The sequence below is a fragment of the Acanthochromis polyacanthus genome, chromosome 8, assembly GCF_021347895.1.
Source record: "Acanthochromis polyacanthus isolate Apoly-LR-REF ecotype Palm Island chromosome 8, KAUST_Apoly_ChrSc, whole genome shotgun sequence".
In the NCBI taxonomy this organism is placed as follows: domain Eukaryota; kingdom Metazoa; phylum Chordata; class Actinopteri; family Pomacentridae; genus Acanthochromis; species Acanthochromis polyacanthus.
The window spans coordinates 42,511,452-42,537,956 of NC_067120.1; the positions used below are offsets into that span (position 1 = coordinate 42,511,452).

The window sequence follows — 26,505 nt, forward strand, 5'->3', positions numbered from 1 at the left end:
ATGCATATTTGTGGTAGTTTTGTCTCATATGTCAGTTATTTTATGTAGATTTCTGGTTGCTTTATCCATTTCTTGGTCATTTTATTCCTATTTGTGATAGTTTTAATACTAATATTTAAATGAGTCTGATTATTCTCCATCATTTCTAACACTGGTGGCTCTAAACCTTCATATTTCTACATATTAGTGTCCCTCTATGATCAATAATACTGGAGGGTCTGAACCTCAGTATTTAAACTGCTTCATTTCTTTTGTCAAACCAATCTGATTTATCTGCAGGAAAAACTGATTTCAAGAAAAAGGACATTTCTGAGTGACCTCAAACTTTTGAACAGTAGTGCATATTTATATCATGTCATATTTTTTAAAAAATTAGACATGTAAGATGAAATAATATTGATGATAGCTCGTGTCCTTGTTCCTCTTTTAGCACACATCACACAGTATTACAATGAATAAGAACATTCAATCATCAAATACAATCATTTTCATAACAAGCTGCTGTGGAGGCAAAACCTTTTTGTTCTTTGCAATAAATCTTTTGTTCTTTTATTCAGAGCTCTGAAGGTACAGGTGACACAGAGTGCAAAGCAGTCTATGTGTCAAGTCAAACTGGAAGGAGCTGAAAACTCAAAGGAGAAGCATTTACGCACAGGTCCTACACTCAGCTGGGGCGGAAACAATCTGCGGCTGCAGGTTTGCCACCGGCGGGATACATGAGAACACACGCAGCACTGAGGAGGAACTGAGAATGAATGACCGAGTTCAAACAAAGTGTCCGTGAGTTTCTGTTGGGAAAGCATCAAGATGTGCAGCAAACTGTGCAGGATTGCCTTCATCTCCAAAATCCGGGTTGCAGTCGGTAAGAGCAGAATTCTGGAGACTCTAAAAGACTGTTTAAGCTGCCGATGTGTGCCACTGCAGTATGTGTTAGCATTAGCATTAGCCACGGAGTAAACTTTGTCTGTTTACCAATAATTTCCGTGTGTTTTGTAATTATTCAGTTGAAAATAAGATTGCAGGCTAATTGGTGCTAATTAGAGGGTTCCAGCTAAGACCAGTGAATTCATCCTGTTTGTAATGGTGGGTTTTTGTGTATTTATGGGGAGTGCCAGCGTGTCCTCATTTGTTACGGTCACTTGGTACAAAATGGCTACCGGTTGGCAAGAACCAGCATTAGCATAACGGCTTGCAGCGATACGTAAATTTATCGCTTTTCGTGAATGAAAATGCACATGTATTTACCACAATGGTAATATCATGTGTAGTTGTTGGTTGTACTAAGCGTTTTAAGAAAGGATCAGGCTTGAAATTTCACCGGATACCGATTTCAGGAGAGAGAAGATGGCAGCCGGAAAAAGTGGACCCCAGTAAGCAGCAGAGATCGTGTTTGTGGCTCCCACTTTTCTTCAGGTAAACTATTCAACAGTTTAGCATCTTTAGTATGTCCAACTTTGAGCATATTTACCAAAAGATATTGATTTAGTGTTGCATCCTTCGCATGAAGCGATCTCTACACTTTCGGTTTGGTTCAGTGTTGTCATGTGTTACCGATCACTTTTTAGGCGATGAAAGTAGGGCTGGGCGATATGACGATAGATATCGTCTGGACGATAGAAAATGTCTATCGTTTTATGTGAAGATCCTATCGTTTATATCGCAGTGTCGCAAAACACGCTTTACGGCAGTATTTTACGTCACCAACGTGCCTTACGGCAAGCCCAGGCACGTGGCAGCGGCGCCAACTTAGCGACTTTCCAAAGCGTCCGAGCGACTTTTTTTTTGTCAAAAGCGACTAGCGACAAATCTAGCGACTTTTTTGTGCCGTTTTGGAGACTCTGACAGGAAAACTCGGATCATTCTGCAGTTACTGTCCTCAACGAGCAGCAGGTGCTGCTGTGAGCTTCTCCCTGTCCCAAAGCACAGGCTGTCAGTCCGCAGCAGTCCCAGTGAGGGGAGAGGGAGACCCCCATCACTCCGCGGCCAGACGGCATGTCAGAGAGAAGCTCCGCTGAGAGCTCCCACATAGCATAAGAAGATATTCACTGAACCAGAAAGACACGGAGACTGTAACTTTTACTTGCAAGGGTACCACAGCACAGTGTAACAAGACACATTAGTGCGAGCTACAAAGACTGCTCCCATACGAAGTTTATTTTATACACAAGCAGAAATGAAAACATAGCATAAGATAAGAAATAGCTCAAGTTACACAAGGGGTTGTCCTCAGCTGAAAGAGTGGAAATATACTGACTAGAAGAGCAAGATGCGTGTGTGTGGGTATGTAATGAAAATTATTATATAAAGACACTATATACAATTAGTTAATGCCCTAGGGTTTGATTATGATAGATGTATTTCCAAGTTCAACTCTAACATTCCCTCCTGTTTATCATGATCAAAAAGTGTGAAGATCAGTTAACAACATCTTGTAAAAACATTTTCTGCTGTCACGTCATTAAACTACACTTCAACATCATCATTCTCATCATTGGAGTCATATTGTGGTTCCCCCATTTCAAGTGCAGCATAAGCAACAACAGAAGTGGTTGTCATTTTAGAAATCATGGATCTTAAACATGGTAAAATGCAGGTAGCAAAATATTAACAAAATACATACACTTATAATTACAAATCTTTTAATAGTCTGAAAAATACCACCAGATGTAAACCAAGAGGTAAAATCCCAGCCTGGAAAAATACCTTTGTCTCGGTTGCTTAAAATGTCTATTTTAATCTCATCCAATTTCTGTCTGATTAAAGTGTAATTGCCTTTCTGATCAGGGATGTATGTACAACAATGGTCATTAACAACTTCACAAACTCCTCCTTGTGCTGCTAAAAGAAGGTCTAAAGCTATTCTGTTTTGGAGTGTCATTTGCTTGATAGCCTCAAGTTCAGGATCGTTTTCCAGCTGGTCAGTTATGTCAATTAGTGCGTTAGTGAGGTTATTGAGAGAAAACCAAAGCTTATTTACACTTGCGGACAATCGTGATGTACCATATGAAGGAACTAAAGACATAAAAAAACGTTTTAGTTTACTGAAAGCAGGTTGTTGTTCTTTAGTTTCACGGCTTTGGATTCGGTGTGTGTGTATATATGTCCTGTTCTCTAATTGTTGGTCAGAAATGACAATTTCAGCAGGTTGCAAATGAACTAAAGTACAAGTACCGCACCAATCAAATGGCAAGTACCAATAAAGAAGTCCTCCACATTGCCACATCATTTCGGGTGGAGTGGAGATTTTTGGTCTGAGATTAATGGTTATGTTTTTTCCAGTTCTATATTTGTCCTCAGAAAACCACCAAGATGCGTTAAATCCTGCAATAGAGGGAACTGATGATGAGATAGCAGACGAGTTACTGGAAAGTGATATTATATGGATGCAATTAGGTGTTCCTGGTAAGTGATGCCTGTACATATCGCCACAGGTGCGTTGGAGACACAATGGAAAAGGAATGTTAGCTCGTAATGATGCAATCCCTACCCCTAATGTGGTGTTCGTAGCCTGTGAAAAATTAGTGGGATCCAGCCATTTTCCCTTATGAATAGTACAATTTGGAAACCAGTATGACATGTTACCGGTGAAATTTCTTATCATTCTGAGTGTGCTTTCTCCGAATATACACATTGTTTCTGATTTATTAAGTCCTATAGGAGTGAAAATGGTCTGATGTGTAGCATGATGAGGTAATTGTGAGCACACGTAGCAACTGGTGACATTATTCTGTTGTGCTGTAAAATTCATAGCTTTATACCAGAAGTTCTGTTCCCAAGTCGCTGCCATAGAGTGTTCATGGGTTCTTTTAGTCCTGTGAGTTCCTGTAGAGGAGAGAGAGAAGAAGAGGAAGAAGGAAAACCACAGAAGTGACAAAGTCACCCCTGCGACTAGCAGGAGTCACCAGAGAGCCATTCTAGAGTTGGGCGCGGATCAGTTGGTTTCTTCACCGGGTTGAGACGTCAGCACCCTATCTCACTAAGATTCAGTGGATTGTTGTTGTTTTGTGGAAGTGGGAAAGGTCTCCCATGCACGATCTCAAACGGTGTTATTGTTGTGTCTCCCGTAGGCGTAATTCTCATCCACAGTTTAACCAAGGATAAACAATCTGGCCAAGGCCTCTTGGTTTCTTCCATAGTTTTGGCTAGTCTGTTTTTTATTGTCTGATTCATACGTTCTACAGGGCCGGCGGATTGTGGATGATATGCGCAGTGATTTTTTTAGTGAGAAACCCAATGCCTGTGAGCAATGTGTCATAATTGCATTTACAAAATGTGTACCATTATCTGATCTAATTATGGCGGGAATACCGTAAATTGGAAAGTAATGGTTGCAGAGAGCTTTTGCTACAGTTATGGCTGTGTTATCTTTAGTTGGGTATATTTCAACCCATTTTGAAAACGCATCTACAACCACTAAACAATACTTTAGTCCTTTTGATGCTGTTAGTTCAATAAAGTCCATATGAATTGTATGGAAGGGGTGTTGTGCTGGAAGAAATTGTCCCCTCTTTGGTCTCATATTTCCTTGCGGATTGTTCTTACAACAAATTAAACATTTTCTGCAGTATTCCTTGGCAAAGTCAGAAAAATTTACAGCGAAGAACTGTCTCTGTATCATGTGTACCATCCCTCCTGTTGAGACATGTGTCAAACCATGGCTCACCAGGGCAGCTGTGGGGAATAGAGAACGTGGAAGGACGGGCTTATTATGAATATGATAAAGGTCATTTTACAAAACTGCCCCACGTCTGAGCCAAGAAGTTTGTTCAGCTGTGGGTGCATTTTTCTGTGCGTCCGCCAAGATGTTTAGGTCTACTGAGAGGAAAAGGTCATTTTCAGAACATTGTGTGCCGAATGAAGCTTGTTTCGCAGCAACATCTGCAAGGTTATTACCCTGTGTTATGGCGGAGTCGTCCTTTTGGTGAGACTTACATTTACACAGCGCTAATTTAGCAGGAAGCTGTATTGCGAAGAGAAGATTTTTTAACAGAGGCATGTGTGAGTGGTTTCCCACTCGAGGTATTCATGCCCCTGTTATGCCAAATTCGAGCGAAATGGTGGACAGAAGAAAACACATATTGACTGTCTGTGTAAATGTTAAGTGATTTCCCTTCAAACATCTTACAAGTGTTGATGACTGCCAGAAGTTCAGCTGTCTGTGCAGAATACCTGTGTGGCAGGCGTTCTGCTTTTAGGACCGTAGTTACTGTTGTTATTGCATAACCTACACAATTATTTCCTCGAATGTCTTTTGAAGCAGAACCGTCTACAAAAATATCAGTAAAACCAGATTGTGGTAGATCAAAAATGTCAGGTCGTGGCTTTGTTTCCTCATTTGTTGTAGTCGCACAGCAATGTGGATCTCCATCGCCTTCAGTGGGCAAAAGTGTGCTTGGATTTAAGGAGCTACATCTGTGCACAGTTATATGTGGCTGTGACAACAATATTGAAGTATAGGCAATGTGACGTGCATGAGTCAGAAATGAAAGATTTGCATGTAGCAGGACTGCAGCCACAGAGTGTGAAACATGGACTGAAAGTGGGTGACATAAAATAATATCAGCAGAGGCAGAAATCGCAAGAGCAGCTGCTGCACAACTTTGTACACACCGTGGGAGACCTGCTGCGATATTATCTAAGCGTTTAGAATAATATGCTACAGGCTTAGGTCTAGCACCATGTTTCTGTGTAAGAATAGAAGTCGTGTCCATTTTTGCAGTCATAAAACAGGTCAAACGGTTTGTTATAGTCAGGTAGAGCCAAAACAACATCAGTTTGCAGGGCTAATTTCAGATATTTAAAAGCTTCCTCAGCCTGTTCAGTCCAAATAATCTCATCTGTTAACGACATTTCCTTGCCGTATATCAAATCCTGCAGTGGCTGTGAGAACACTGCGTAATCTGGAACCCAGGATCTGCAAAAATTACAAAGTCCTAAAAATGACATCATTTGTTGTTTTGTTCGCGGCTTTGGAGCATTTTGGATTGCAGTTTTTCTGTCAGTGAGTAAAGCTTTCCCATGTTTTCAAAGATTATGGCCTAAATACACCACCTGCGGAGCCCACAACTGAAGTTTGTTTAGTGAAACCTTATGACCTGTCTCATGTAAGTGTTGTAACACTGCCATCGTTGTCTGTTTACATTGTTCCTGCGTATCTGCAGCCACAAGAATGTCATCAACATACAACAAAATTTGGCTGTGTTCTGGAATTTGAAATGTTGACATCGAGCACCTGAGAGCCTGAGTGTATATGTGGGGGCTTTCTGTAAAGCCTTGTGGTAATCGTGTGTAGGTGTACTGTGTACCTTCAAAGGTAAACCCGAACCAGTGTTGTGAGTTTGAATGTAGTGGTATAGAGAAGAAAGCATTACTCAAATCTATAACTGAAAACCACTTTTTATCTGAAGTTACTTCATTTAATAAGGTATGTGGGTTTGGAACATCAGGTGTAGTTTTCTGTACAGCATCATTCACCGCTCTTAAATCTTGAACCATCCTCCATTTTCCTGTATGTGCTTTTCAAACAGGGAAAATGGGTGTATTGCAAACACGCTTCTTTGTTTTCACAATAATCCCTGATTTTTCCATGTCTGCAATAACAGGTCTTATACCTTCTATCGCTGCTTGTTTCAGCGGATATTGAGGAATTTGTGGTCGATAAGAGGTGGCTGCTTTTACTTCAACAGGTGGAAAATCTCTTATCAGTCCTACATCTGCAGGGCTGTTAGACCAGAGATCTCCGGGCAGGTTTTTTAATTCTGGGTAATCCTCTATAGACAGACAAATTAAAGATCAGGTTTCTTTTTCATCCAAATGTGTGGATGGTGTGGTTTTCACATGCCACCCAAGAGATTGTCTCATGAACCCATAACGTTGACCTTTTTGCCAGTCAGAATTTGGAATGGGTTCATAGATGTCAGCTTGTGCTTTCCGCAACAAACCCTCAAGTTGATGCCACTCTGTTGTTGGAGCTTTGGACAGAGAGACATGTGGAGTATGGGGAATTTGTCCCCTAAAGAATCTCAGTTGTGCAAGTGATAGCAGAGCAGAAGGTACGCCATTTCCTTCTTTATCTAGATAAATGTGTTGAAGGGTGATTATTTGAGGGGTGGTTTGTGCGGAGAACCATTTGTCAAAACTATGATCGGGTCCTGGTGTTGTTTTGTATCTAAAGGTGACATGTAGTCCATCAGGACCATGCATTTGTGTTTGTGCGGGCGGATGTGCATCTTGGATCTTTTTTAAGTGTTTGAGCTGGTTGTCCTTCAGCATGCTCAGAAATGTCATAAGTCCAATAATAATGTAGGGTTCTTTTGCCCTGCATTATATTGAGTCCGCTATCGTCACTAGAGACGACAGCTGAAGTCATTCCTTTTTTTGTAGGAATAACACAATTTTTTAATGCTGTCATTACATCTCTGCCCAATAGGTTGACTGGGCAATTGTGATCCACCAGAATTGCTGAGGTGGTATACACTCCCGTTTGTTTATCCCGTATTTTGACCGGGTTAGAGAGTGGATGATTACCTAATTGACCATTCGCTGTTTTGACTAGGATTGTGTTAGTTGAGAATTTTACTCGAGGAGGTGATTCTTCTAAGACTGTTCTGCAGGCTCCTGTATCACACAAACAGTCAAATTCTTGGCCATTTATAATTAATTTTCTATAGGGCAAATCCTCATTTACAGCTAATGCTTGTAGGGCTGCGAAAACATCTATGTCTGGCGTGTCTGTGGTGGTCTGCATCATAGTTTGATTTTTATTTTCTTCATGGCAGGGGAGGGTTAGGGAGGTGTTAACCCCCTCCTCCTTTGGCTCCAAGGAGCTTGTAATTAGTTGTCAATTTTGTGTGCTATTTGGATTGTATACACGCTTTCCTGTATGGCAATTGTGTGCAAAGTGGCCTGTTTCGCCTCATATATAGCATGCATCATCTGAGGTGGGGGGGTCTACCTCCTCTACCACGGAACTTTCCTCTGCCTCTGAAACCTCCTCAGCCTCTGTACGTTCCAGAGTAAAATACTGTGGAGGTTGGCGTTTCATCAGAAAAATACGCAGCCGCGGGTTTAGTTAGTTTTTTCCTCAATGGCAGCAGTGGCATGTACTGCTCAATCTACAGCATCAACTGCGCCTGTATTTTGTCCAACCCAGTGTTTCACTACAAAACTCTTCACTGAAGGTTGGAGCCCAGAGATGCCCTTTTTAGCTGTTGTTGATAGGGTCCAGTTTTATCATTAGAAGGGTCCATGCCACAGTGAGCCTTGTAAACCTTCTCCAATCTATGTCTATAGTCAACAGGCTCTTCTCCTTCCTTTTGTTTACAGTGCGCTATTTGTGTAAAATCAGCTTTTCGCATGAATTCTGTTTTTATTCTGTCCACTAGCGCATCAAATGCAGTTTTTAAGTCTTCACTATCACGTTTTAAAGGGTCATGGTTAGTGCCATGTCCTGTGAAGTTTCCTTCAACACAACAGAACTTAGAGCCCAAATAGGTTCTAACCAGTTGATGGCATTCAGGACTGTTTAAATGGTGGCTTTTTCTTAGGCCTTCTAAGGACTCTACTGCACCTGCAGGGTCTTCCTCTGGTTTTGGTATTCCTGCTAGTGCTCGGTCAATGTCTCTGCCTGTCCATGGTCTATAAACCAAAATAGTCTCACGGGTGTCCTGAACACCTTCAACAGCTGTACCGAAACATGGATTTGCTACCTCCACTATAGGACACAACTCTCTGTCAATTTTTGGGGTTCTGTCTTCAAAGTCATCATCTGTGTCATTACCATAATCAGCTGGTTTGTATAGGGTCAAGTTTGGGTATAATTCAGGTTTTTTGTCAGGTTCTTTCCTAATCTGGCTTCTAAGTTCATATGTTTTTGTCAAACCACGTCTTTGTTTAAGGAAGTCGTCTCTTTTTTTCTGCAGAAGTCTTTTTCTTTGGTTTAACGACTTTTGGTTCCACTGGCAGTGTCGGCGCGCCGTAGAGCCCTCCCTGCGCGCTAGAGAGTTCGCCCCGCGCATCCCCACCACCAGTGGTTTGTTGTTGCCTTGATTGAACCTGTGTCTCCTCATCTGGATTAACCAGTGCTAGAACCTTTTTTTTTGTCTTTTTTCATTTTTATCATTCCTTATTGTTGCTCTGAGTCTGCTGTGTTCTAGCCATTTATCTGAGAGTTTGTATTCATCCTTTCTGCGCTTCTTCTTTTTATCACTTTTTTGTCTGAAGGATTTCAGTTTTTAGTTTAGTTTGGAGTTCTAGGATTTCTCTCTCATCTAATTTGCCCGAGAAATTATGTTTTTTTTCTCCATCTTTTTTGACTCACTTCTCCTGATCTTTCTGCATATCCTTCCATAAACTTCTCATCACCTTCTAATACGCTGTGTTTTTGTCCCATAGCTGCTTGTCGTTGAGTTCTCTGGCATGAGACAACGGGAAGACACTAACACATCCTTCTACTGCAGATAAGCTGCAGTGGTGTTCGTTTTTATGAGTCTAGCTCGCCCTTAATCCCCTTGTCACCAGTACGTCGTCAACAACAAGGAAAATAATAAATCAGAAATTCAGCAAGGTACTCTAGACCTTATAATGTGCTTGAATTTCCCAATCACACTTCACATTCACACCTGTGTACACTTGTGCCCGGTTTAATTATGGTTAAACTCTAAACCTTGGTCTCTTACGGCGGACCTGCCAGTGGCACTATTTTATTCTATTTCACGGCCTATTTTATCGTTTCATTACGGCGAAATCTAAGCAAAGAATTCTTTCTCACCCGTGGTTCTGATCGGTGTCACTTCCTGGAACGGATCCTTGGATTCACACCCAGCGCCGAGGGACCGCTTTTCTTTTCACTGACCTGGCCACGAATTCACGTCCCAGGATTTTCAGATCTCGCTGCTTGGCGACGATCGCTGTCGACAGACTTCGGTGTCGGCTCTCCTCGACGTCGGGAAGGAATCTTCAGATCCGGCTCGAAGGACCAAGTTATATGTCAGAGAGAAGCTCCGCTGAGAGCTCCCACATAACATAAGAAGATATTCACCGAACCAGAAAGACACGGAGACTGTAACTTTTACTTGCAAGGGTACCACAGCACAGTGTAACAAGACACATTAGTGCGAGCTACAAAGACTGCTCCCATACGAAGTTTATTTTATACACAAGCAGAAATGAAAACATAGCATAAGATAAGAAATAGCTCAAGTTACACAAGGGGTTGTGCTAAGCTGAAAGAGTGGAAATATACTGACTAGAAGAGCAAGATGCGTGTGTGTGGGTATGTAATGAAGATTATTATATAAAGACACTATATACAATTAGTTAATGCCCTAGGGTTTGATTATGATAGATGTATTTACAAGTTCAACTCTAACACGGCAGGTACTAAAATAAACCACAGCATTTAGCCTCTAGTTCAAAAACATATTTTGGGTGTTTTATACTCACTAAGAGGGGGAACTTTTGTCATGGCGGTGGTTCGGATTTAAAAAGACCGACAAGGATCAGACTACCGTACTTTGTAAGGTATGCCGCTGCCCGGTCCCATTCATTCATTGAATTTACAAAAAAATATGCTATATCATTATGTATATCGTATCGGGATATAAAATAAGCTATATCGGGATATTAAATTTTGGTCATATCGCCCACCCCTAGAAGAAAGTATACTAAAGTCAAATGAAGCATATTCAATAACGTCTCCTTAAGCCAGCAGCCTCACATTTGTAACCATATTTGTTTCTGTATGCGTCGAGCAATCGTTTTTTAGAATGGTTGATGCTACAGGTACGGACCCGTACCCATAGCATCTGTACTAGAGGTACGGACGTGTTAAGGTCACTGAATAGCTGGCGCCGGTTAACTACTATTTGCTGCACATTACAGGCAGTTAATATGAATGACTTTGACGGCGAACATTGTATAATTTAACCAAAAATACACCGTCTCCTCTCACACTTTAGACATTGCAGTTTTTACGCTTTTAGACGCCATGTCTAAATTGTTTGAAGTCCAGTTCCTATTAATTAGTTTACCGCGTTCAGTGGTGGAAGCGGCTGACGAACTCCATTGCAAATGTTCCCATTTAATTTCGGACGTTAATTTACAAGATAAAATTAAGGATGTCGAATATGAAACAAAAACTCGTGAATGGTGAGGAGCAGCTCTTTAATTCGGCATGAATTAAAAAAAACCACAAACTCGATTTACTGTGATATTGTGAGATTTGTTTGTGGTTATGTAACTTAGCCATTCAACAGTCCGCTAACATTAAAGTGACTGACGTGCAGTGTCTGTGTTGACAGACGCAGAAAATAAGACATTATGCATGATAGAAAAGAGAACTGCAGATGACTGAGATGAAAGGCTCGGCACGCAGATTCACCTTGAATCACGGAAGCGCATTCATCACTCGGATTACCAAGCCGGCTCATTAATATTTATGTACGTCGGATTACCAGTCAATCACAAAGCGCGTTCATCAGCCGACTCATTAATATTCATGTCCGTCTCATTAATATTTATGATAAGGGAAAGTGCCGTATCCGTAGACCACAGGCTACGGGTACGGGTCCGTATCTGTAGACACTACCTTTTAGAATTGTCCTATTTTCGATCACCAATGCTATGGTTCTGTTACTGTCACATAGAAGCCATACTGCAGACACAAAATACAGCAACTTCTTGACATTTCTTTGACAGCTTGTTGAAGATTAACAGGGTGAACTGCCCAGGGGTGTCAATCAGGTAAAAATAAAAGTAGGTGAAGGAAATGTCCAGCCACAATGACGGATCGTCAACCCACCCAGTCTTCAAATTGTAGGGATCTGGCAAGGTTTTACTGTTTCCCTGATATCTCAGCTTACTCGCATATCTTTGTCGGGCCTCAGGTGGTAAGGATTGAGCATAATCGGACAATTTCATGGAAGGATAGCTCGCATTGCTATCGTCAGCCATTGTTCCTCTGGTTCCTTTTGCCAACCGGTGCGGGAATCACGTGACTTCGTGACGTCACTGTTTGTAAACACTGGCACTCCCCATTGGATCTGGAAAGGATTGCACTTTAAAATCACTTTATGCACTGCAAATAATTTTAAAACCATGAAGTAAAAAGTATAAAATGGTTAAAACATTTATTGATAAAAATGCTAAGAGTAATTTGTTAAACTGTGATTCAAAATCAACTCTTTAAAATGCAGATAAATTCATGTGTGGTATAGTATTGGGTTGAATATTGCTCACGCCATGATTTGTCGCTTCAGTTTATGTGGTGTTGAGGTTGACAAACATAAATTGAGTGGAGTAGCATTTGCCAGTGTGGTGAAAATGTCCATGAGGAATGGTTGTTACTATTTGCTGAATGCAGTAATGCCAACATTGTCCTTTTGTGTTCTGTTTAAAGGTTTTTCACCTTAATCTATCAACTAAACGTATGGACTTATGGAAGTTTCCACCTCTGTATCTCATGAATTTGCAACCACTGCAAAATAAAAGAGGGAAAAGAAAGAAAGCAACTGTCTGATTGATGAGTGGAGTCCTGCTCAAACCCTGGGTAGATGAAACATCCTTTTTCAAGTGGGGAAACTGCAGAAACTGTGAGAAAAATCATCAATGAGAATCGCCTGTCATTGAAAGTGGGAGGACACTTGACACTATGGGAGAGTGCAAAGAACAGAGAGTGAGAGCTGCCTTTAAACAGAACACTTAGCAGTAAAATACATTCACTAACTTACAGCATGAACAGTTTTCTACCAGCATTCCTGTCTTGAATCACCTGCAGTAGCATCTTTATGTTCTCTTTATTCTCTTTTTCCATGTCTGTTTTCTGTCTATGTTCCTTATTTTTAACAGTTTAAGTTCATTTGTATCAGTTTTAGGTGAAACTGAAAAGAGCTAAAAGTGAACTATTGAGTTGAAATGTGTCCTCTGTGTTGGCTGATGAACATATGGGACACTCTGACACTTGTGTATAGAGTGGTATCCTAATGAAGATGTGTTTGATGTGACAGGTGATTGGCAGGAGGAGGAGAGTCTGACGGAGGAGCAGAGGAACGTTGGCAGCCATTTAGTCTGAGCTCAACAACGGAGGAAACATGGATTCTTCACAAAAAGTGAGAAACATACCACTGTTACATTATTATCATTAATTTGTTCTTTAAAATGTGTAAAGTTGCTCCAGTTGGTTAGATGGGCCGACCAAAGCCAGGTGACGTTGGCTGGAGAGATGTAGCTCTGCAGAAGCAGCTGTACTGAGGATATAATGGTGGACTGCTAGGAAGCTGCTTGTTTTTTGTTTGAGGCTGAACTAGCTGCTGATCATACTTTCTGAAAATGTCTTACATGGTGATGAAGATAAGTAACGGAAGAAAAGTCTTGTTTTTCAAGCAAGTTGTTCAGGAAGGTAAAGAGCAGCATTTTCTTTGGTAGAGAATAATACTTTTGAGCATTGTGAGTTTACCAGCCTTTTCCTTCTCAAGAAATTCAGACAGTTGAACCCAGAAGTTTCAGGTTTCAAGCATTTTCTTTTTAAAATATTCTTTTAGACTGTTCCTGAGGTTTAATATCAAAATATTAGACATATTGAATGTCTGTAACCAAACATGTAACTTAAGGTTTACCAATTTCTAAACCTTCTTCAATAGCAGTTTTTCCACAACATAAAACCAAAAAAAAGGTTACAGCCCTGCAAACTTGCAGTGAAAAGATACATTAACCATTAATCTGCCCTCCAAATGGCACATCAGGGCTAACCAGGTAGATTATATTTAGAACAAGGCAGACTTTACATGTAACAGGTGTCTGTGTCCAAATAAGAGACAGAGCTGACAGACGGAGAGACAGAGAGAGCTGACAGACGGAGAGACAGAGAAAGCAGACAGACGGAGAGAGAGAGAGAGACAGACAGAATGTGTGTTCAGTAAAAATGACTGCATGTTCACCGCATAGTGTAGCTGCTTTTTTGCGACGTGTGTCGGCTAAACATGCTCCTTATATGAGGCCACGGGTGTCCCCTCTCCTCCTCCCCCGCAGTGCACACCGTTGTTGCCTCTGCCATTTTTCGTGTGCTCCTCCTCTGTCCATCAGCTGGTCTGTGTGCGCTACAGATACGAGCCCGGCAGCTACGCAGTTGTGCGGTCATGTGACTGAATGACGGCCTCTGATTGGTGAAATAGTCATGTGGTAGAACTTTTTGTGGAAGTGTGTATCTCGCAAAACAAAAAAAGTATATGCGTTATCACTTGGATAACAAGAGAAGTAAGGAGCCGTGAAGTGCAATGTAGCGGAGTAGGAGTTGCGTTTCATATCCACAAACATACTCAAGTAAAAGTAAAAAGTATTGTGCTTTAAATTTACTCATAAAAGTACAATTTATCAAAAAAACTACTCAAGTAAATGTAACGGAGTAAATGTAACTCGTTACTACCCACCTCTGATTACGACCACCACTATTGCTATTATTCTCTCTATTGCTGTTACTATTATTACTGGTATTATCACTATTATTATTATTATTATTACCATATTATACTAGTATTATGAATATTATTGTAGTTACTAGATTATATACCACTGCAGTTAATATATTATATGCTATTGTTTTTGTCCCCACTCTATCTGCTGATTACCATTACCCATGTAATGACCTCTATTGTTGTTTTCATATCGTTACAATTTATACAGTTTCATTTATCATTTATTATTGTTTTTTCTTTTCCTTTTTTTACTATTTATTTATTCTCTTCTGTTTCAACATCCTATGTTTTAACAGCAATATTGGTATATGTAATTACATTTAACACACACACACACACACACGATAATGCAGTCATACCTCATACATAACAGCCCCAAAACTCCAGCAATCATCTGTCTGAAGCCTTGGTAATTCTGTCCTTCATTTTCTTGTATCTTGCCCCCTGTATGTCTTTGTACTGTATAAATGTAAAATAAATTTTAAAAAAAAGACCTACTGTACAGAAAGAAAACAGTCTTCAGAGAAGGAAATGCACTAAATCTGTATAACCGACAGAAGGAAATAAAGTAGGAGATCAGGACCCACAAAAGACAATACAAAGACAAACTTGAGTCTCAGCTCAAAATGAACAACCTCAGTTCAGTCTGGGATGGCATGAATCTGATCACTGGGACTAATTAATGTGTCAATGAGAGAGTTCAGCTCAGTGGTTATAATTCTGATTTAGAGCTGGCTCAAAGTCTAAACAGTTTTTATGTCAGGTTTGACTCCCATGATTTTAGGGCTAAACATGCTGAGACTAAAAACTGTCTCATGTCAGCCTCTCCACAGAATCCCTTTCTTGATGTGGGCAATGTAATCTGGTGTCTCAAACAGTGCAGACCAAAGAAAAGTCCTCTACCTGATTACATCGGTGGCCGTTTATTGAAAACTTTTACTATGTCTGACTAAATGACCAAGATTGCTGCCGATGTCCCTGTCTATCTTATGTTTTGTTTGATTTTTCTTTAAATGGCTTTTATTTTGCTTGTAATTGTTTTACTGTTTTTTTTTTTTTTTTTTACATTTTTGAAGCATTTCCTTAAATTGTTGCTATTCCTTTAACTGTTTTACTGTTTTGTTGCTTTTGTTGTTTGATGGTGAACGCTTGTGTAACTGCTGCACAACAAATTGCCCGGGTCGTTGGGGTCAAATCCAGAATTCAGTGGCAGAATTGCAGATCTTTTCTGGACTGGTATCAACATCTGATCCCCTAGGAGAAACTAGAAAGTGTTGGTGGTCTGAATTGACCCTGCTGCCATTAAGACCTAAATCTGGACATTGATGTTGTATGCTTTTCATATTGTACATTTCTCCAGTAATGTTACTTAACGGAAAGTCTGGGGATCAAGAGATCCTGGTGGTACAATCCCATCAGTCCCAGCTCTGCTTTGCTTTTCACGGTGATGGACAGATTTTACTACCCAATATTCTAAAACTACCGTGCAGAAAGCTGAAAACTATCGGCCTGTGAAAATAGTTTTGTTGACATTGTGAGTGTGCTGTTGACACATTTCTAGGTTTCTAATGACAAAGCTGCTAGCATGTCTGCAGATTCTTGATCTTGTTTCAGCCTCATGTCCAACTACATGGAATTAGGGCTGAACGATTTCAGGAAAAAATCTGATCACAATTTTTCCAGCAGATATTGCGATTTTAATTCGATTTGCGATTTTCTTCAAATTATGCTTCAATGCATTATTCACAATGTGTAAAGTAATACCAACAAGTATGACAAAAAATGACAATAACACTTGCTTCCTTGACATCTCTACATCACTCTTTACAGATTTTTGGTCAAGAAAACCAGCATGTCAACCTTTGATGGTTTCAGACATGAGCGTTGACATGTGACAATATTGCCACTAGCACTAAACAGCCTCTCTGACGGCGAACTGGTGGCTGGTATGCACAGGAATTTACGAGCCAGTTTGCACAGCCATGGAAAATTAACATTGTGCATTCTCCACCAGACCAGTGGATCTTCTTCTCCATCGATAGTTGGAGTCATCAGGTAGTTGTCCAGTTCAGCTTTAATGGCATCCTCCAACTGCAAAGTGGAAGATGGAGGGACAGCCTTGCTCTTGAAGAAGCTGCTAAGTGACCGCTTTCCCTTTCCTTTGGTGAATGGCGCTGCCTCTGTTGCACCCTGGGACATGGCATCTGTGGTGCTGACACGAGTCCTCTTTTCCTGCAAAACACAGAGAAAGTGTTGTCAAAGTTTTGCAGTCTGATGTGATTATTGACAACTTGATATGGTATCTAAACAGAAAAATGCCAATCAGTGTAATAAAAATGTCACTTGTCTTGATGTGGCATTTTGTATTACTAAACTACACAGGGAAAAACAAGTTACCTTTCGTACCACCTCTTCCATTTCAGTCTTCACTCTGTCTTTGATCTTTGGGACATTCTCTGCTCTTATGTAGTCAGTCTTGAATCTAGGATTAAGGAACAAAGTAATGTCCAGTAGCTCCTGTGTGGCTGGGTCGCTGTATTTATCTTCAATGTAAGCAAGAGCGCTTGACTTTATTTCCTTGGTAAGATCAGTGTCCTCATCCTTTTCAGTCAGGATTGATGTTCTCAGGAGATGGAGGACTGGCTTCAGGTACGACATGCTTACGTAGGCTTCACCAGACAGAGCATCTGTGAACTCCTGAAGAGGACCAAGGGCTCTGTTTATTGATTCAAGGACATCTATGTCCTGCCAAGTGGGGACCAGGTGACGCATCTTCTTGTCTTCAGTCAGAACCTGAGACAATGCCTTGCTCTGCTCCAACACCCTCCCAATCATTTTTTGCCTTGAACCCCATCTTGTTGGACACTGTAATCAGTGAGTGCTCAGGTAAATTTAATTCTTGCTGTGCCTTTTTCAACGCTGTCTTCTTTTTCCAGCTATGAGAGAAGACACCAACCATCTGTTTGCAAAGTCCTGTTGCTCGTTTAACTCTTGCATCATCTTTAACAGCATTTTCTGGACAAACAACAAAAAGAACAAAAACAGCAAATGAGTATTACAGGTTGCAGATGAAATGATAATGATGGTAAACTTTCCAAGGCAGATTTTCTAGCAAAAGAACAAAGTAAATCCAAGAAAATCATATTATAGACAACAGTACGGAAATTAATAATTAAAACACATAACCCATTTATAAATCAATGTTAATTTGTGTAGTGCCAGTTCATAACAACTGTTATCTTGAGGCACTTTACAACAGAGCAGGCTGAGGACAAATTCTTCATTTTATAGATGCACAGGCAAGCATACAAATACATATGTTTGTATATATGCATACATACATTCAAGAATGTATCCATCCAGACACAGACAAAGGGACTAAAATTGCATTTGTCTCTGTAGAAAATAGATTCAATCAATCTTTATACAGCCCCCTATTTGTTGAAAATAAATTTATTAAAGCTAAGCCTCTTTTTAATTTTTAAGAGCATCCTTGTGTCTATTTTGTTGTGAAGATAGTTATAATGAAAGCACAATCAATACAGCCAAGGATACAGAGATCAATCTAATATTTAAATTAATGCTAATAATATATACTCACACGCAAAAGAAACGCAAGTTTCTTTTACCTGATGAAAAATTAAATTTGGTTTCCCAAAACAAAAATGCATTTGGTACTTTGTGGTGCATGGTGTGTTCTTAACATTTTCTGTTGCGTTTTGTAAGGTTGGTGTGAAAACGGAAAACGAATCGTCGCAATACACCAATGCATTGATGATGTGGACATGATTCACACTTTGTACGTGCAATTGAGAGGAACCAAGCCATCGGACGTCTGCAAGCTGGAGAGTCTGTCCGCTTCGGGGAAGGTCATCGGTGCTCTGTGTGGTGTTGTATCGACGCTGGAGACGGTAAATGGTGGTGATGTTGACATTAAAGTGACGGGCAATGTCTCGGACAAACTCTCCAGCTTGCAGACATCCGATGGCTTGGTTCCTCTCAATTTGGTTTAAGCGTGGCATAGTTAAACAGCAAGTGAAATGCCTATGATCTTGAATGAAATTTATACCCACTGAAGGTGTCGATAAATCGTGCATATTCAATTGCACGTGCAAAGTGTGAATCATGTCCACATCATCAATGCATTGGTGTATTGCGACGATTCGTTTTCCGTTTTCACACCAACCTTACAAAAAGCAACAGAAAATGTTAAGAACACACCATGCACCACAAAGTACCAAATGCATTTTTGTTTTGGGAAACCAAATTTAATTTTTCATCGGGTAAAAGAAACTTGCGTTTCTTTTGCGTGTGAGTATATTTAATCTGACTGATACTGATTAATATAGCAGCCTCTATGTGAACTCTGCCATAACGTTTCTAAAGGGAGGATGCGATGTTTATTTTTCATCTTATACTAAGGAAAAATAACCTCTTACAATTATTAATTATTCAGACAAGGCATTTGTAAGGGCTTCAAAGAAAAACTTTAAGCGGTAAACTACTGAACTGACTACACTTTTTGTTTTGATTTAAAGTACTTTGAGCTGCAATCTAATTTGTATGAACTGTGCTATAAACAAACATTGATTGATTGATATACTGAAGACAGTAAAAAAAAACATCACATTAAATCCGTATAAATAAATCAATAACCCCCCCCCCCACACACACACACACACACACACACACACCTACTCACCAATTGCAAGATGCAGCCTGTGTCCAAAACATTGAAGTCTGGTCCATTTATTAAGTTCCACCGCTTTGATGATGATTGTGGCATTGTCTGTGGTGACGCACGTAAGGACAGACACTCTCAGTCCCAGGGCAATATTCTCTCCGGTGTGGTCTGTGGGAAAGTATCCCGTCTGCAGGCAGCGACTTTTCAACTCGAACTTGTCATTTACGAAATGCACAGTCAAACTCAGAAACAGTTTGGTCGTTCTGCTTGACCACATATCTGCAGTTGAGGCGAAATATTCCACGTTTTGCAGCTCTGCTTCCACTTTCTCTTTACACTCTGTGTACAGCTGTGGGATGGCAACCCGGTTGAAGTAGCTGCGGGAGGGGATCACATACTTTCTGTCCAGTGTGCGGAGGAGGTTTTTAAATCCGTCTTTGGTGACTGTGTTAACAGGCACCATATCTTTGGCGATGTAGTGTGTTATGGCGGTCTTTATCTCCCGCTGCCTTTCACTGTTCTTCTCATAGGGAGTTACACTGGCAAAGGATGCTGTAATTGTAGTCTGTTCGCTGCAGTGGGCTTGAGAATCACTTTCGCCAGACTTCTCACTAGACTTTTTCGTCATGCACTCCTCATGCAAATGTCAGTGATGATTTTTCAAGTGCCGATATAAGTTGGTCGTGTTTCCGCCTGATGTGGCAACTTTAGAGCGGCAAACTTTGCGCAGTACCTGTTTCCGGTGAATGTCTGCAGCCTCGTAACCGAAATACTCCCAAATGACCGCTGTGCCGCTTTTCTTGGGGATTAACTCCGCTTCTGGTTCCGCTGACGCCATTTCAAAACACGAGGAGCAGGTTAATACTGATTGGTTAGCGTGACCTGTCCACGAGGAGCATGTCGCTTCTGATTGGTCAGCTTGGCCGTAGGGGCATGTGCCGCAAAATAGTCAACACAACAGATCCTGGGTCAGTCAGGGGCACTGCAAAAAAACCGGCGCTTTGACGATCACATGATCGCGCTTTCAGAAATTGCGGTTTTGATCAGAAAACGATAAATCGTTCAGCCCTACATGGAATTGAGACTTTTAGGTTAAATTTTTTCATGATTGCTCTTCCAACACTGCCTCTGTTTTTATCTTTGTCTTTTGCTACAGAAATGTAAACACAGCAATGGAGTGAGATGTCGGAGCCCTGAGGAGGATAAGGATGGTTCGGCAACAACAGCAAAAAGAGATGAATCACTCAGTTGTGAGCAATGTGACAAGACTTTTATCACAGCAACAAAGCTCAGAATTCACAAACGTATTCACACCGTAGACAAACCATTCAGCTGTGAGCAGTGTGGAAAGGCTTTTACTCACAAGAATAGTCTAACACATCATCAACTCATTCACAGTGGAGTGAAACCATTCAGCTGTGATCAGTGTGGAAAGCCTTTTACTCACAAGAGTCACTTAAAAAGCCATCAACTCATTCACAGTGGAGTTAAACCATTCAACTGTGATCAGTGTGGAAAGGCTTTTACTCAGAAGAGTACTCTAACAAGACATCAACTCATTCACAGTGGAGTTAAACCATTCAGCTGTGATCAGTGTGGAAAGGCTTTTACTCACAAGAATAGTCTAACACATCATCAACTCAATCACAGTGGAGTTAAACCATTTAACTGTGATCAGTGTGGAAAGGCTTTTACTCACAAGAGTACTCTAGCAAGTCATCAACTCATTCACATTGGATTTAAACCATTCAGCTGTGATCAGTGTGGAAAGGCTTTTACTCAGAAGAGTGATCTGGCAAAACATCAACTCATTCACAGCAGAGTGAAATTGTTCAGCTGTGATCAGTGTGGAAAGGCTTTTACTTGGAAGTGTCAATTAAAAAGTCATCAACTCATTCACAGTGGAGTGAAACCATTCAACTGTGATCAGTGTGGAAAGGCTTTTACTCACAAGAGTACTCTAGCAAGTCATCAACTCATTCACAGTGGAGTTAAACCATTCAACTGTATTCAGTGTGGAAAGGCTTTTACTAAGAAGAGTAATCTAGCAAATCATCAACTCATTCACAGTGGAGTGAAATTGTTCAGCTGTGATCAGTGTGGAAAGGCTTTTACTCGGAAGTTTCAGTTAAAAAGTCATCAACTCATTCACAGTGGAGTGAAACCATTTAACTGTGATCAGTGTGTGAAAACCTTTACTCAACATGAACAGTTGTTGATCCATCAATGCCCCCATTCTGATAGAAAGCGGTACCACTGTGACTCCTGTGAAAAAACTTTCAACTACCAACACAGCTTAAAATGTCACCAGCGCATCCACACTGGACATGATGTACACGTATGTGATCACTGTGGCAAACTATTTGTACGATACTCACAGTTAAAAGCTCATGAAGTGACCCACACTGGGGTTAAACCATACGTTTGTGACCAGTGTGGGAAACGCTACAGCTACATTGGAAACCTCAAAGTTCACCAACGTGTCCACACTGGGGAGAGACCATACAGATGTGACGAGTGTAAGAAGACTTTTACAACTTTGGGTTCCCTGAAACAACACCAGCAGATCCACACCAGAAAGAAACATTCAATCAGTGTCACAATGAGGTATGTAAAAACTGGTCTCAGTCACAGTGTACACACAATTATGTATTGGATAATTTTGGCTATTGCTGCAAAATTGTTTCAAAACTGTTTTGAACAACTGTGGTCAGTTGATTTCTGTTAACACATTATCAGCTATCGTTCAGTCTAACCTATATTCGTTTTGACAGAAATCTGGTCCAGGTTAATCTGGGGATGTAGGTTAGATTAAGAATTGTGACATAATCAGACAACTGAATGTTAAATTCCAACAGGTAAAAGTGTCTTCAGATGTCATTTGGGGTGCTCTCTATCTCAGGCAAGGCATCAGTTCTTCAGTGCTGCAGGAAACACTGACGTTCTCTGTGTTTGTGTGTTTGTGTGTTTGTTTTCCAATTAGAATGGAACAGATGGACAAAACTCTCAGACTTGTCAGCACTCTGCCAATGGTGAACAGTGCTGCTTTGACCAGTCTGGACCAACGTCCAACCAACAAGGAACCCTACAACAACACCAACGTATGCACACTGGACACAGACTGAACCCCTGCCAAGAAGATTTGTCCATGCAGGGTTCAGTAAAAGTTCATGAAGTCCTCCACAAACTTAAAGTCCTTGAGATCCGGCTTCACAGAATTCAGCTCTAATTTCTTGTTTAGTGTCTTCGTTGCTTCGTTGCAAAATCCATTAAGAGGAAAGCTGTAGTTAACAGACGTGACTGGTAAATTAATTAAACCATTCAAAGTGGTTACTCAGTTAAATGAATTATCAGTGGTAGAGGGATAGACGTCTGGATGGATGGAGGCAGTGAGCAGCAGGGCAAATTTCTTCAATTACCAGCTTAATCATTCCTCAGATCCCTCTGGGCTGCAGGAACCCGTTAGATGCAGAGCTGGTTCAGTGATTCTCTGATGATTAATCATAATTAATTTAGGAGATTACTGGCCTTAGGATTCATATCTATCTATCATCTATCTATCTCTCTCTCTCTCTCAGGACAATGATGAAGAATCTCTAATATTGAACAAGTAGATCAAATAATCTCAGATTATGTGTGAGTTGAAATACAAAAACATAAATTGTTAGATGAAAAGTAGAATCTTTGAAAGCTGACATGTAGTTTAGAATCACTTCTTTGTAAATTAGCTGCATCCAGTCATGACAATGACATTGGCGTCATGGAACCATGACCACATATACACCCCCTGTCAAACGTTTTAGGACAGGTACTAATTGATTTGAATGAGAAAGTGTCCTAAAACATTTGACAGAGGGTGTATGTGTCTGTCGATAGTGGCTTTTTCAATGTTTTTTTTTTTTTTTTTCAAAATTGAGTTGTTTTAAAGTTTGAAAATGTGGGAAAAAATATATATTTTCACAGTGAAACTTCTGATGTCCACGTTTTCAACATTTTTGGGAAATCTTTGAACATTTTTAGGTGGAAATAAAGAAAAATTAAAAATATTTCTAAAGAAGGGATTTTGGTTGATTTTTATGTGAATGTTTGTAAAGAAAATATTAGACGTTTTACTGAAATATATGTAATCTCTTTAGATATTTTTAGGATTTTTTTTGGAAGATTTTTACTCTCTTTTTGGAAAATATTTACAACAAATTTTCTTTCCAAATTTGGGGGATTTTTTTGAAAAGAAAACTTAAGAAATTACTGGAATTTTCTTCCTGAAGGTTTTGCAAATTTTCAGAAATTTGGGGAATTTTTTTGGCTGAATTTTTTGATTTTTTTTTTTTTTAAAGACAAGGAAACAATGTTTTTTTTTTTTTTGCCTGTAAATGAGTACAACAGGAGGGTTAAAACATTAAAAGGCAACATTATTAAGGTTTCTTTTATCAAACGTTTTTCATCAACAAGTACACAAAATAGATTAAAAATATAATCTAACATATTTACTGATTAAAAACTTTGAATTTCTTCTTTATGTTGTTCTTCTGCATAACTCATTATTTCAAACTGGCTCATGTTACTTCCATGTGATCTGCCATTAAAACGGCCACATTCTACCATAAACACTGTAAATAATAACACACCTGCTCAAAGTTAAAGGCCAACATACGACCCAAACATGACATGGATTTGGTGCCACTTTGAACTAAGATGATCTCTTCTGTTAAACAAACCGTTGATTGTGAATCTTTTTTCCAGATATGAAGCTGCTCCTTCCAGGTCCACAGACAGTAAACAAAACAAAGCTCTCTGTAAAAACCCTCAGAATGTTGAATAGAATAAATGTGGACAGTTTCATGACTGGAAGAGAAGATTTCTGGATCATTTTGTGTCTCATTTGTGTCATTATGTGTTTTGTTTTGGTCAGTTTACGTCTTTCTGTCTGGTTTTAAACATTTTGCATCTTTTCATGTTATTTTTCTTCCATTTTGGTCATTTTGTGTGTTTTTAGGTTTGTTTCTGTTTAAAATTGTTCATCTTGTTAGTTCTTTTGGTCAGTTCACGTCTATTTCATCGTTCTGTGACTCAGTGGCCATTTCTGTTTCAGTTTTCGTCTCATTTTTGCTCTGAATTGCTCATTTTATCTCTCATTTTAGTTATTTTCCATCACTTTAAGGTTGTTTTTGTTCAATTTTGGTCATTGTGCATCTTATTGGATCATTTTGTGCATTTCATCATGTCTTTAGAAAAAAACGTATCAATCAGACTGTAAATGATCTATGAACAAACCTCTGTGTAAAACCTTCAGAATGTTGAATAGAATAAATTTGGACCGTGATGAATGTCAGTAAAGATTTCTGGATCAATCTGGTCATTTTGAGGCTAATTTTGGTCATGTTTTTATCTAATTCAGGTCATTTTTTTTGTCTGTCGTTGTGCCATTTGTCCCCTCGAGGACAAATGGTTCAATCCCAGAATGAGGGTATGTATTGAAAAAATATCATCCAAAATTAGTCCAGAGTAGTGACTATAATTTCAATTTTAATACACTTTACCAAGTGCTTTAGGTGAAAAAAAAAACATGTTTACACAGCATGATGTTGCTTTGTGATGTTGCAACTGACATGCTGATTTCAAAATGGAAGCATTTTAATTTCTAATGCTCTCATAGAAGATGACTGGTCAATAAAATTGACTCCTGTGACTCTGATGTCATGCAGAGTCTTTATGCTATGATGTGGAAAGGGTGAAAGAAGACAGACTGGACATTTCTGAGTGAAACTGAACATGGCATGTACTGATTCATAAAAAACAAGTGTAGTATTATCTTTAATCAATATGTAGAACATGTTTTGATGTCAATCCAATTATGTCTGACTATTTGTTGAGTCAGTGAAAGTTATCTTATAGAGCAATGTTTGTATTATTTCAATACTGAGACATTGTTGCAGTGTCATTTGTCATTTGTTTCCATTTGGATGTATTGTACAGTTAGATTCTATTGAGTTTCCATACAACATTACATTGCTGTTAAGGTGTCTGAATCATTCAGTGAGGGTTTGGTCATGTGCTACTATAAGGCCGTGCATAAAAAGAAAATCAAGCCTGTTACAGTGTTGCTCTAGTCCCCTCTGTTAAATGGCATCAAAACAATGGTCAACGTGAACAAATCATGAGTGTTGACATTGACTCACAACAGTACCTCTCAACTGTTCCAATTTTGATCTATTTAGGAGAACAATGTGATGAGTGCACCGAGAGATCCAATACAGGGAGCTTTCCTTTTTCAAAGATCATTAGAAGGACAGAAGACAAAGTAAGTTTCAGCAAACAGCTTTTTATTTTCTAATGAGCCAATCTATAGTATTTAAAGTGCAGAGTTATTTGTGTTAGATTTGAACAAAATTCTTCCAACAGTGTAAGGACTTAGTCTTTCTACTTTCATTTGCAATTGTTCTAGAAACCTATCATCTGGGTCAGGTGGTCCCTCTGCAGCACAAGGAGTACTATCCCACATTGGATCTGATGTTAATATTTCCCTTAGACATGGTAAATTGACTGACTGGCTGATATTGTAGAGTTAGTAAATATAGGCAGTTAACAAAAGGAAATGAATGCTACTTTGTGGAGGTACCAGAATTTGGCCATTTAACAAAAAAATCTAATGCTAATATTCTTTTATTTCACCAGACTGTTATTGTTTACACTTCAATGAATGATGCTGTTGTACATGTATAGTAATTTTATTCATCTTCATGCATACAGTGTTTGTGTACAGTATGCGTGATCATATTTTAAAAATATATATATTAGCAAGGCCAACAACAACAATGTGTTGTGTTACAGGTGCTTCTTCAGTGGCGTCCCTGCACAACATGGTAAATGTCAAATAATGTCTTGTCTGCTTTTGCAGTGAGAGGACAGATTTGGTAAATAGTCAGCACTGGCAGTCCACAACAAATGCAGGGTGTTGCACAGGCAGATTCTAGATGACATCGTGTTATGTAAGACATCCTTGTAGGTTTTTCATCTTTCTACTCTCTGTGAAAGAGCAAAATTGTATTAGATTAAGTCAAAGACAACTTCAAGTATTTGTAAGAATGAATTTAAATTAAGTGAAATGATTTATTGACAGGTAACACACAACACAGAGTGAAGTCAAAGACTTAACAGTGGGAGGGAAGCAATGCTATATAACCTTAGGTCTGATGAGAAACTTGGAGCTTGGCCGGGCATTTCTCTTTAGAGGTGTTCCGTTTCTCCATCCAGCCTCAGTTGTGATCATGTGGTTATGTGATGAAGACTTTGGACAGCAGGTACAAAAAAGTTTGCTGGTGCAATTGAAACACTTTTGTTTGCACAAGTAAA

General features: G+C 39.6%; 2 long non-coding RNA genes across 5 annotated transcripts; one reads left to right on the forward strand and one right to left on the reverse strand.

The window, feature by feature from the left end:
- Window positions 1-363: 363 nt before the first annotated feature.
- On the forward strand, window positions 364-26,277 carry LOC127535165 (uncharacterized). Of its 4 annotated transcripts, none has more exons than XR_007943819.1 (4): window positions 364-862; window positions 13,005-13,106; window positions 20,309-20,402; window positions 25,371-25,976. It is a non-coding gene; the product is annotated as an uncharacterized LOC127535165 (long non-coding RNA). The 4 variants fall into 4 exon arrangements; XR_007943820.1 differs by lacking the exon at window positions 364-862 and adding an exon at window positions 12,224-12,673; XR_007943818.1 differs by lacking the exon at window positions 364-862 and having other exon boundaries at window positions 12,703-13,106; window positions 25,371-25,975.
- Window positions 16,154-20,302, reverse strand: LOC127535169 (uncharacterized). The gene is made up of 3 exons (XR_007943825.1): window positions 19,171-20,302; window positions 16,866-17,483; window positions 16,154-16,700 (listed from the first exon to the last, which is right to left on the reverse strand). It is a non-coding gene; the product is annotated as an uncharacterized LOC127535169 (long non-coding RNA).
- Window positions 26,278-26,505: the final 228 nt, after the last annotated feature.